Source organism: Uloborus diversus, chromosome 5 (assembly GCF_026930045.1).
Source record: "Uloborus diversus isolate 005 chromosome 5, Udiv.v.3.1, whole genome shotgun sequence".
Classification (NCBI taxonomy): domain Eukaryota; kingdom Metazoa; phylum Arthropoda; class Arachnida; order Araneae; family Uloboridae; genus Uloborus; species Uloborus diversus.
In genome coordinates this window covers 111,672,968-111,687,061 of record NC_072735.1, presented here as the reverse complement: position 1 = coordinate 111,687,061, position 14,094 = coordinate 111,672,968, and positions in this window count along the sequence as shown.

The window sequence follows — 14,094 nt, the reverse complement described above, 5'->3', positions numbered from 1 at the left end:
GGATCTAGAACATTTCCCTGAAAAATTGTTCAAAATTGTGCTCAAAAAATTGACATGATCAATTACACGTGATTGACCATGTCATGCGCGAGATGCGAAACCGTCATCGACATTCGGTGTGATGTGAAAACCTGCTACCATCTTAAAATTACTCGTAGTAGGTCAGGATGAATTTGGAAGTCAAAGTGTTGGCATTTTCTAAAAATCTGAATACTGTGTAAAACAACTCAATTCTGCTCAAAAGTTCGTGTGATATTCTATGACGTCAGTAGCAAGAGATTTATGTACACTTCTCATTGGTTAAAGTGAATATTCATTGGTTTATAGTGGATGTTTGGAGAATCATTTTCAGAGTGATTCTGAGCTTTGAAAGACGTCGTGAAATTTTATTCTATGTACTTAGGATTTTTCTTCACCCGCTAGTGTTAAAACCTAGTTTGATTTATTTTTTAAGTTCGCAGGAAGTTGTTTTAGTATTGTGACTCTTAATCCTATGAGAGTTAAGAATGACTAAGGCTGGTGAAAATCATTCTGAAACTTTGAAGCCTGAAGATGAACAGATGGGATGCAACGAACATGAAAATGAACACTGAGGCTTCTCCACAGCCTGATGATATGATACACTTGGGTGATTGTATTTTCACTTTAGGTGAATACTTTTCGGAAACGTACATGCGTGCATATTAGAAGATATACGTGTGGGAAAGATGGTATTCTTCGACCAACTAAGGATGGTATTTCCTTAGAACCACATGTGTGGAGATCACTTATTTCAAGCCTACGTAAAAATATAAATCAAAAATTAATCGAAGACCGTGATTTCGCTTTTGTTATAAAAAAAAAGGAGAGTCGAGTGCGAATGGTAACATCTGTGTTAGTGTGCAAAGATTGTTCAAACTGAAACGAGAAGTGTTCCAGTTGATGCCTGATAGAATTCTACTTTTGGAAAGCCAGATTGACAAATTGTGCTACGCGTCCCCTTGTATCTCACGTAGTGTCAAAGACAAACTTATGACTTATACTCTAAAAGAGTACATCGTTTCGGAAATTGAGAAAAAATATCCCTGTGATTGTCGATGCGATAAAATCAGCACATATACATCACAAGAAGTTCGTAAACTGGCTGATTCTCTACGTAAGTGACTATTTGATGAGCTCATATGCAACATAAACTACCTTTCTAAAAAAGAATGTGTGGATTCTAAAAATGGATTCATTTTTTACATGAGAGAGAGTGCATGAATGTGAATCATTAACAAGGGGTCGAAAGTTCGACACTTTTTTCGAACAGGCTCTTTTTAATGTTAATTGGGAAAACTTGACTCGTGACTTCGTTACTTTGAATGTTGATAGTCCATGTTTAAAATGTCATGTGTCTGATTTATTTGATGCAATTGATGTTAAAAATACGCTTGAAAGTTTTGAAGAGTTTTACTTCAAGATGAAAGTTTTTTTAATTGTCTTTTACTGTGTGTGTGAATAAATTGTGTTTATCATTTTAAAAGAGACTTGTGTTTTGATTGAGTTGTTGAATATGGTTGATGGATTATACTTTGAAATCACTCTTACATATATTTTTTAATTGTCTTTTACTGTGTGTGTGAATAAATTGTGTTTATCATTTTAAAAGAGACTTGTGTTTTGATTGAGTTGTTGAATATGGTTGATGGATTATACTTTGAAATCACTCTTACATATATTTTTTATATGCACTTTATTGTAAGTAATCTTTATACTATCGGTGTTGTCTTCATCTTATTGTATGGTTTTGTAATTAAGACTGAGTGAAAATATAATTTTTGTAATATTTCTATAGTTTAATACATGCGAAGGACTTCGACTAATGCTAAGTGGAAAGTCAAAATTAGAACCGTAAAGCTTAAACATGTCAATGGTTTGAAAACAATACACAGTTATATTCACATACACAAACTCGTACGTATCAATACACTTACATTAAAGAGAAATATTAAAGACTTATAAATTCTCATATGAGATAAGAACGCTCTTTCTTAACTTAGTTGGTCACATGATCGATAAAAGATCCTCACCTATTTGTGATTTGTCATGAAATAATATACATCGATAGATATGTTACTAAGTGTGTAATAGTTTTTATTTTTCTTAAATTCAAAGTTAAAACCAATTTGTTAATTGTAGGATTATATTAAGTGCTAAAAATGTGATATTTTCGCTTATAATTTCGGTTGATGTGTAAAGTTTTATTACAAGTTCCCTCACACGAATGAACAATAACATGCTAGATGGATATTTGAAAGCTTGAGTGGATGATTTGTAAGTATCTTAAACATTATTATTATTATTTCTAATGCATGTGTGTTAATTAATACTTAGAGTGCAAAGAGTAAATGGTTAAGTGCTATTGGTTATTAATACTAAGAGTAAAGTGATATTGAGTTTTAAATTTAATTAAAGCATTTCGTTTAAAGATTCAGTTGAAAAAATTTTATTTTGTAAGTTTGAAAATTTTTGAAAAAAAAAAAAAAAGAAAATAGTTTTGCGAAAAAAAAAGATTGAAAAGAAAAAAAAATAATATGTTACAAAAATATTATTATTATTTTGATTTGAAAAAAAATATTTTTGCGGAAAAATTTATTGTTGTAAGATTAAAAATTTATTTTTATATGATTGAAAAAAAATTGATTTTTTTTAATTAGTGGAAAAATATTACAAGTTTGAGAAATTATTTCTTAAAAACATTTTATATGATTAAAGAAAACAAAAATTTTTGATTTCATTTTCTAAGTAGAAAAATATTACAAGTTGGAAAAAATACTGTTTTGAATCAAAAATCTGTTTTTGAAAGAAATATTCTTACAAGCTGGAAATTTTTTTTTATAAGTTTGAAATGAAAAAGAAATTAATTCGAAACTACGAATTAAAATCTAAAATTTTGTTTGGAAAACCTGACATCAGACTATTGTCGATCTATGTGCTTGATATTTGAGAAACGTGAACTAATTTTAATTGGTCAGAAACAGTGACATCACTTACAAGACGTACTTGCTAAGGGGTGAATCATACTCGCACGTGGGGTTTGTTATCTGTTATCGGTAAAGGGTAGATAGAAATATTGATAAAGTCATTTCCTCAATTCGCACCGTTGTGTGTGGACCATCCGAAGTGCTGTAGGATTACGGTAGTTTTTTTCAACAGCCGAGTTGATTTGCGATTTTACGGCATGCCTTCTGCAAATCGACGATGGGCAAACAGCCGTATGCAGCGATTTCAAATAAAACATGCGTGTAGTTGTAATTTGTGAGATTGAGTTATAATTAACAATCCACTTATTACAATTTCATTCACTGTTTTTAAATAATTTCGCGATAGCTGGTACTTGAGAGATTTCACCCCAAAAAGGTTAGTCTTTTGTACTTAATTTTAGTCAGTATTTAGCTTTAACTTAATTTGTCAAATTTTAGATTAAGTTTCTTAATCTAACGTATAGCTGTCCATTTGAATGTATCGTTCGAAAAGGATAAAGACTAAAATAAATGATATCGATTTTGTTAAAGAAATTAGTTGTTAAAGTAAAATATTATTGGGAAAATGAAATAGTCAAAGTGATTCTAATTCATGAAGGTTGAAAATTTTGTTTTATTCTAACAAGAGTGCTTGTATGAAAAAAAAATAATAATAAAGTAAACCACTATGCGATAAAATGACTAAGTTAAATACTAATCAAAAAATAATTAATAGAGTTGATTAAATAAAATGTGATAAATTAAATGAAACTCTTGAAAAGCATATAAAGTGATGAAATGTAACTTGAGTGCGAAATTTGCTTACTGGAAAAAAATTAAATAAGTTGATTTTTTTAAAATCGTGAAAATTTGATAATGATAAGTGTTAATTACTACTAAGAGTAAATTGATTGCAAGTTTTTAAATTAACTTAGTTGGATGAAAATTGTAGACTTGATAATGTTTCGAAAAATTTGTGTGTTCGATTCCTGTTACTAATTGTGAAAAATTTCTAAGTTTAAAAATAACGGGGGAAAAAAAACGATAAAGTAAAAACAAGCAAGAAAATGATTAAATTAAATACTAAGCGATAAAATGACTAAGTTTAATACTAATCAAAAAATAATTAAATAAAATGTGATAAAATGTAACTTGAGTGTGAAATTTGCTTACTGGAAAAAAAATTAAATAAGTTGATTTTTAAAATCCATGAAAATTTCTTAATGATAAGTGTTTATTAATGCTAAGAGTAAATTGATTCCAAGTTTTGAAATGAATTTCAGTAGAAGTTATTTTTCGGTAAGTCTATTTTTAAAATTTGCTGACATGAAGTTTTGATACTCGACTTATAATTTTAACATTTCTTGGGTACTTCATTGATGTTTAACATTTTTGTGTTATGTGTTTTATTTTACCGTAGGTAAAAATAATTAAATAAAAGTGAAATTTATAAATTGTAATGAAAATTCTGTTAATGAAATTGGTTGGTTGTAAAGTAATATTTTGGGAAAGCTGTAATGAATGATAAATAGTAAAACGCAGTAAGTAAAATAGTAAAGTATGGTAAAGTAAAATAAAATATTCAGAGGGGATTTAATTCATGAAAGTTGAAAATTTTGTTTTATTCCATCAAGAGTGTTTGCATGAAAAAAAAAAAAATAATAAAGAAAGGGAAAATATGATTAACTTAAATATCGATGATAAAAAAATAATTATTAGAGTTAATTAAAAAATGCGATAAATTAAATGAAACTCTTGAAAAGCATATGTAGTGATGAAATGTAACTTGAGTGGGAAATTTATCTACTGAAAAAATTACATAAGATGATTTTTAAATTCTATGAAAATTTGTTAATGTTATGCAGTAATTAATACTATCTGAATTAATTAGTTTGACATAATAGAAGTTTTAAAGGCGTGCAAATAATCTAAGTCCTAAAATGTATGAAAGTAAATCAAAGTTCGAAAAAAATATTCCTAGTTCAAAAATGTATTAAAATAAATCTAAGTCTAGAAAAAAAAAAATGAATAGTTAAAATATTGATGAAAAATGATAATCGGAATTAATTACTTTGAAATAATGAATCATTGAATTAAATCTAAAAAAAATATTCTAAGTCTGAAATGATTGAAAGTAGTTAAAGACTAAAAAATGAGAAAATAGTCAAAGAGTAAAAATGAGAGAAAATTATTGAGAAACGCCAAAATAGTGAAAAATAATCAAAGTACTAAATGATTGGGGAAAAACGATAAAGTTCAAAACGCATGAAATAATGACAAACTTCGAAATAATTGACAACAAACTAATTCTGAAAACTATGAAGTTCGAAAGACGCGAAAATAATTTAAGTTGTAAAAATAATAAAGTTCGAAATACGTGAATAAACCAAAGTTCAAAAAATATTTCAAGTGTAAATATGTATAAAAACAATTGAACTCCTAAATGAATAAAAATAGTTAAAGTTGGAAAAATGATATAATCGTGTATACTTGTAAATAAATAAAAGATACAAAAATAGTTTAAGATTCAAGTGGTTAAGAAAGAGAACATGAAAAAAATAATCATACTCTAAAATATACGAAAAAGAAATCATAATCGTGAAAACATATTCTAAGTGTGAAATGATTGAAATTAGTTAAAGACTAAAAAGTGAGAAAATGGTTAAAGAGTAAAAATGAGAGAAAATAATTGAAAAATGCTAAAATAGTGAAAAATAATCAAAGTACTAAATGATGGGGGAAAACGCTAAAGCTCAAAATACCTGAAATAATGACAAACTTCAAAATAATTGAAAACAAACTAATTCTGAAAACTATGAAGTTCGAAAGACGCGAAAATAATTTAAGTTGTAAAAATAATAAAGTTCGAAATACGTGAAAACAAACTAATTCTGAAAACTGTGAAGTAAATTAAGTGAAACTCATGAAAAGCATATATAGTGATAAAATATAACTTGAGTGGGAAATTTGGTTACAGTAAAAAATTATTTAAGAAGATAATTTTTAAAATTCATGAAAATATTTGATAGTGATAAGTGTTAATTAATACGAAAAGTAAATTGATTGTAGATTTTGGAAAATTAAATGGATAAATGTATAAAAATAATAACGTATGTGATAATTTAAAATATTAACAATGAAAAAGAATCAAAGACGATTAAATGAATCTAAATCGTAAATGAGTTGCTATTTTAGTAAACTCAAACTAGAGTGAAAAGCATTTTAGTAGGATCATGTTAAAATCTCTTGTGCTAAGAAAAATAAATAACTTTTAAGCATAATTTTGTAACTGGAATAAATGTATGATAAAATGATTAAGTTAAGTATTAATGAAAAAGTAATTATTAGAGTTAATTAAATGGAATGTGATAAATTCAATGAAACTCTTGAAACGTATATGCAGTGTTGGAATGTAACTTGAGTGCGCAATTTGCTTACTGGAAAAAATTAATTAAGTTGATTTTTTAAAATCTGAGAAAATTTGTTAATGATAAGTGTTAATTACTACTACGAGTAAATTGATTGCAAGTTTGACATGATTGAAAAAATTGAAGACATGATAACGTTTTGAAAAATTTGAATGTTCGATTCCTGTCACTACTTGTAAAAAATTTCTAAGTTTAAAAATATCGGAAAAAAACGATAAAGTAAAAACAAGCGAGAAAATGATCAAACTCTAAAATATACTAAAAAAAATCGAAATCACGAAAAAATAATCTAAGTCTGAAATGCTTGAAATTAGTTAAAGACTAAAAAGTTAAGAAAATAGTTAAAGACTGAAAATAATTGAAAAACGCTAAAATAGTGAAAAAAAAAATCAAAGTGCTAAATGACAGGAAAAAACGTTAAAGTTCAAAATGTGTGAAAGAATATTTAAGTTAATTATTTCTTCGAAAATTTAACAAGTAAGAAAAAATATTTTGTTGTATGAAAGTCAAAAAAAAAAATTAGTTAAGAAAATTTAACAAGTTAGAAAAAATAAAAATGATAAAGTTTGAAATGCATGAAAAAGAAAATCAAAGTTTAAAATATATTTCAAGTCCACAAAGCATTGAACCAAATCTAAAATCTCGAATGGGTTGTATTTAAATAAATCTTTACTTAAGTGAAAACTTTGTTATTATGAAAAATAATAATAATGATGATAGTTTCAATTATGAGCTGAAATACAGTTAATGATATGCCATGATTAGTACTAAAGAGTGAATTAACTGATGGTTTTAAAATTAATTTAATTGTAATATTCGTTGTCATGGTACAGATTCACATTAAGACTGAAAGTGTAATGGGAAATATAGCATAGTGGTTAGCATACGTTTTTGCTAACTCAAAGTTTGGGTGTTCGATTCCCGACACTCTGTAAAATAAAAATAATTAAATTCGTGAAACTTTGGTTGTCTTGACAACCATTCGTCGAAATTATTCAAAGTCCGAAAAAAAAAAGAATCACCGAAAGAATGATAAATATAACAGAGTTGGGATTTATTTTTACAAGTATAATAAATGCATGAAAATAATAAAATGACAGTGTAAACGATTAATAACGCGATTAAAACATAACTCATGAAAATGTATAAATCATATTGAATATTAAAGCTGATTGGTACTATGAAAAAAAAAAAGTTTTGTGAAAAATATTTAAAGTTTGAAAACGCTCGAAAATAATCAAAAGAACGAAAGACGTCGAATTAGTCTAAGACCTGAATGTAAAAAATATTCGAACTCTAAAATGAATAATCAAATTCATGAAAAATAATCCAAGTTCATAAAGCATTGAAATAATCAAATTCGCGAAAAATATTCAAAAAATAATTAAATTCGCGAAACTTTGGTTGTCTTGACAACCATTCGTCGAAATTATTCAAAGTCCGAAAAAAAAAAAGAATCACCGAAAGAATGATAAATATAACAGAGTTGGGATTTATTTTTACAAGTATAATAAATGCATGAAAATAATAAAATGACAGTGTAAACGATTAATAACGCGATTAAAACATAACTCATGAAAATGTATAAATCATATTGAATATTAAAGCTGACTGATCTAACTTGTGAAAAATCTTCAAAATTGATCTGCATTTGTATGCAAATTGCATTGGCAGATGAAAAGAAGTTGATGGGGTGCATTTAATACACCGGGCTGGTTGGTGGGACCGTCAACTTAAAACATAAATTTATTTTGTAACAAAGTTCAGAAACGTAGGGAAAATCTTTCACGGTAAAAAAAAAAACGACAAAGTCCAGTATGTTTGTAAAAAAAAAAAAAAAAACACTGGAAATAGCTCTGTACAACTTCATGAGGATGGTATGACAAAAAGTATCACACATTCTTATGACAACAATTGTGACGTTTTGTCATACCCTAAACAGGTTGCCACTCGAAAACCATCGTATAAGGTTACGGAAAAATATTCTAAGTCCAAAAACTTTTCACGGTAAAAACGACAAAGTCTAAAAATATCCCTGTAACCTTTCACGGTAAAAACGCGAGCAAAAACGAGGAAGAGCAAAAACTCGAGCGAAAATGTAGCCGAGCGAAAACGAGGAAGGGCGAAAATGTAGCCGAGCGAAAACGAGGAAGGGCGAAATCTCGGGAAAACCCCGTCATCTTCTTCAAGTTTCACGCGCAACCCCAAGGTCAACCCCAAGGTCGGGAGGAGGTGGAGGGGGGGTCGGCAGGGGGTGGAGGGGCAATGCATTGCCCGATTGCCCCTCCTGGCCCAGAACTGTCCTTTTCCCTCTACTTTCATCATCTGTGAACAAACGCAAACAGTACTAACAGTGATTGCACTCAACGCAAGTCTCGTCTTGTGAAAAGGTTTGCATTCACTGTGACCGTTCCAAGCAAAACCTCTTAAAACTGAACAATATCATTCCGTTTAGAGTGGGAGCAACAAACCTGGACGACTATGGAATAGAACTGCATCGTCTTCAGCAATGAATCCCGATTCTGTTTGGCGACCATTGACTACCGTGCTCGATGTGGCTATCTACTGCTTTACGGTTTTTGACTTATTCTAATACTATAATAATTTATGCATACCAACATCACAACCATATACGCAAAGTTTCATTTCAGTGTGACACATTCTTCTTGGTGCGTGCATACGTGCGCGTGTGTTCGTGTGTGAGGGGGGGGGAGGTGTTTTGCCTAGTGGGGAGGTGTTTTTTGCTTCTTACTCTATCGCAAGAATGTTCTATACGATATTCCGAATTCAAATTTCGTCAGTGTTGACAACCATGTTTCACGAACTAAATTCCACGGAACATTGACGGGTATTTAAAAAGTTCGCTTTCTTGAACTGCAAATTAAAATGGAAAACAGTAAATCTTAATAAATTCGCAACCAATTAAAGCTACAAATCATTTTTAAGTTAAGAATTTCATTAAAAAAACACAGACCAACACTAAGAGATGGGCATAATAAGCCAGTGGAAAAAAAGAAAAGGTGAAAATATATATTAAAGATTTCAGAATTAACGAAAGTGAAAGTCATTTAAGAATTCTTATGGCGAAAGATTGCTAATCCAATCAGTGAATGAACATTTAAGCACAATTCCATTTTCAAATATTCAAAATTTTGTTGAAGACTAGCATTTGGCTCATAAGTAAAGCATTTTAACTAATGTATGTAAATATTTTTTACGAATTGGGAGACTTTTTACGGTTCTGCATTGCATCAGGTTTTTTGGGGGGAGTTTGAAGTAAAAGAAAATGCAACAACCCATTCAATAAGGAACACCCCCAACCAGTAGACAAAAGTAAAATTTCCTTGTCGTTTTCTTTTTGGAATTGTATAGAATGAAGTTACTATCAGGGCAGCTGAGTCGGAAAGAAAATCACCGACTCGAAAATCTTGGAGTTTTAGAGCATTCAATTCCTACTCCGACTCCATTACCCTAAAATTAGTCCGACTCCCCCCTTAGCCCGGTATGATTTTCGGAATTGAAGGGAAAATGCTCAACTCCGACTCTTGGAATTTTAAAGTTTTCAACTGATAACTCTAGCTAACTCCTTTACCCCAAAATCAATCCGACTCGGCAGGTCTGATTAGTACTGCCAACCAGTGATGTTCCCATCAATTTTTCTGAGGATATACTCCTAGTAATCGGTTATGCACAATATGTGTATGCGATCATATGCACAATGTGTCATAATGTGAAAACTTTTGAAGCTTGAGGGTATACGCTATATGTCTAAAAAAAAGTTTAATAGTATACGGCGTATATGGAGAACACCACTGCTGCCAACTCATCAAAGAAAAAAACGTTAAAAGCCTTATTTTTAAAGAAACATTTCAAGCTATTCATTCACTGGTTGGTCTAACCTCATAGGAGAGAAATTTTAACGACGGGAGAGTAACCCAAAAGATTGAGGGCGAAATTACAGGCAATAAGATAATATTATTCTTTGGGTCAAGTCTCCATAGTTAGCTTTCTTTTGTTTACCTTAAATTTTTAGCAACTTAGATTAAAGTTACATAAAACTACTGTATATCAATTAGGTACCTAAAAAAGAGTGACTAAAACATGTATACTTTTAAAATTCATTTCCCTCAAAACTGGGGGACAGAATCTAAAAAATTTCAAAATCTTAAAAATTTACTTTTTAGGTGCAGTATCCTTTAACACTGAATTTCTTGAAAACATCTGATAATTCTGAAATGGCTTATCCCTGCAAAAATACTTTTGTGTGACTGGTCAACCAATAATATGATTAAATTTTCCCTAAATATCCTTTTCATGGAAAAAGTTCCTCGTGGGTTGTCTCCCTAAGGGTCAAATCTCCCTAGTTTCCTTTATATTTCTTTATTTGTTAAAAATCATATTGTATGTCGTGCTACGACAACACGCTTCCAATCCTAAGACGTTCAGCGCATCAGTCGATTCCACTTTTCCGACGTAATTTAAAAACAAAAACGAGCTGATGTGTGCATCACATGTCTTCCTTTTACCCCAATTTAATGTCATTTCTCTATTACTGGCAATTTTTAATGTGATTCAATAGTTTGCTCTCTAAATATCACCAATAGTGGCCAAATTGAAACAGATTTTTTTAAAAAAAAATCACCAAATTTGTCGCCAAGTTGGCGACAAAACTGGGCGACCAAAAGACTGGCGATTTATTGCCAAGTGTCCGCCAAACTATAACACTACTTGTGTTTACATCGAAATTAACAATGATTTCCCCCCAAAAAGAGGCAAAAGACCCCTTTAGAAACACCTGAATGCAATAAAAAGGGGAGGTGCACAACTAGACCCCACTAGGAGTCTACGTACCAAATTTCAACTTTCTAGGACATACCGTTTTTGAGTTATGCGAGATACATACACACATACGCACACCCGCACATACATATATACGTACATACAGACGTCACGAGAAAACTCGATGTAACTAACTCGGGAATCGTCAAAATGGATATTTCACGTGTCTATACGTTCTTAGGCACATGTGTGAAAATCAATTTTAACCGCGCTTGAAGTGAATTTTCGCAAAACTTCTTCTCATCTTTCTTTAAAAATCAAACAAAATTAGCCTCCTATAATGCATTTAGAGAGCAAAGGGCAAATATATATGCCTTATTGCTTCGATCAGGCTTAAATACTTTTGATTGCAGGAGTCTTATAGTTTCTACAAATTTTTTACTTCCTTTTACAAACGAACTGATGTGTGCATCACATGACTTCCTTTTACACGAATTTGATGTCATTTCCCCATTATTGGCATTTTTAATGTGATTCAATAGTTTACTCTCTAAATATCACCAACAGTAGCCAAATTAAAACCATATTTAAAAAAAACATAAATTTAAAAAGATCACCAAATTTGTCGCCAATTTGGCAACAAAACTTGGCGACCAAAATACTGGCGATATATATCGCCAAGTGTCCGCCATAATATAACACCACTTGAGTTTACATCGAAATTAACAATGATTTCCTCCCAAAAAGGGGGAAAATACCCCTTTAGAAACACCCGAATGCAACCAAAAGAGGAAGTGCACAACCAGACCCCACTAGAAGTCTACGTACCGAATTTCAAATTTCTAGGACATACTGTTCTTGAGTTCTGCGACATACATACGCACATACGCACATCCGTACACACGCACATATACGTACATACAGACGTCACGAGAAACCTCGTTGTAATTAACTCGGGAATCGTCGAAATGGTTATTTCGAGGGTCTATACGTTCTTAGGCACTTATCCACGTGTGGTCGAGTTGGAAAAAAAAATCATCATTCATTCGGGGGTGAGTAAAATGAAAATTAAGGTCGATTCTTGAGTGAAAATTTTTTCGCGAATACAATACTTCCTTTTTAAAGGAAGTATTGTATTAGCGAAAAATTTTTCACTCAAAAATGTTTGTTGTGAGAAATTCTTGAGAAATTTTGCTTGATTAATAGAAATATACGGGGCCTACGGTCGCTCCCTACCTTGGCCGCCCGTGTGAGGTGCACGCGCTGCACACCTGCTAGTATCGGCCCTGCAAGTGACAAAAAATCTCTGGTTTTTTGTGGATGAGGGTCTAAAATGAATCAAAAAGTGTACCGGAAGGAGATTTTAGAAGCTGTTGTACTTCTGTGGACCTAAGAGTACTTCATCATAGCAATGTAAAAGGACATTTCAATTTGACTCCACACTAGTTCATACGGCCAAAAAGACAAAGTAGTGCAAGGTGCATTGGTTTTGACATGAGAAATGTTTCATCTTAGAGTGGACGCTCTACTCGCTAGACCTCAATCCCATTTATTACAGTGTGGCCTGTTTTAGAGTCAAAAGTCTACCCTAAACTATACATGAGTTTGGACTTTCTAAACCAATTGCTTTACACGGAATAGGATTGATTAAAGGACTTGCGGTCCTTGAATGAAAATTTCAATAAGTTGTTGCACCTCTGCTTTACTTCAAAAGGCGGCCAGCTTGAAACCAATTAATTTATTGATTGCTAAAGGTTTTCTCATATTATTATTTTTTGTGTTTTGTTTATTTATTTATTTTTAATAAAGTTACAATGAAAATTGCTTGCCTTTTTTTTCCCCGCATCCTGTACATTTGGTTCGCACAGTTAGCAGAAACATAGTTCTGTGATTAAAGTTATGAAGCTTTATAAAGAAGGAAAATAAATTCTTCACTAAGGATATTGGTTTAATTTATTTTTTTATTTTTTGCAAAAAGTATTAAATGTTTCTTTATCTATAAGCAAATTATATTATCATACAACAACTTGCATTATCAAAGTTAGACAGTATTTTAACATATAAGGAGGTGGGGGGAGAAAATTGCATCAAAATTTAAGTATGAGAAATTTCTAATCACTTTTTGCTGAAAATTTCAACTAAAACTTCCTGAAAAGTTGAAAAATGATTTTTTTAATTTTTCCGGAGTGGAAATAAACTTCTTTGGAAAAAAAAAACGTTTTTTCCGAAATTTTCAAGTTTTTTTCCAACCGTTTTCATCTCTAAGCCACCATCAAGTTTTATAATGAATACTAGCTGCGTCACCCGGCTTTGCACGGTCTACCTCAAAAATAAAAGTTACGTCAAGTGACACGTGTTTAACTATCAGGTTTGAACCAAAAAAAAAAAAAAAAAAATCAGTGAAATTTTGCGGCAGATCACGGAAAAATAACCAAAAAGTAAACATTAAAAATCCCTCAATTACAGGAAAAGGCTTTAAAACAAAAGCCAGAATTTTATTTGTTCATATTTGAGAAAAAAATGGCAACAGATCTTTCATTTAATGATTTTCTTCAGGCTACAAATTTTAATAAAAGCATTATTATGAAAATTTGAGATGAAGCACTGAATAATAATTTGAATGGAGGAAGGCCTTTGAAAAATAGAGATTTTGTGTCGAAATCTAAGCTTCATAATTAATAGTTTTTAATTGATATCTCCGCTAATTATTAACTGAGGATTATGTTAAATATCCAAACATATAACGGCAGGAAGATTACGAATCCACCGATACCTGATTCGATTGTCAATTCACTGTCGCTCGGGAGAAGTACCTTGGAGAAAAATACATAGTTACATACATAGGTACATACGCTCAGTTTTTAATAATATAAGATTATGACTTTCATTACTGATATCGTAGC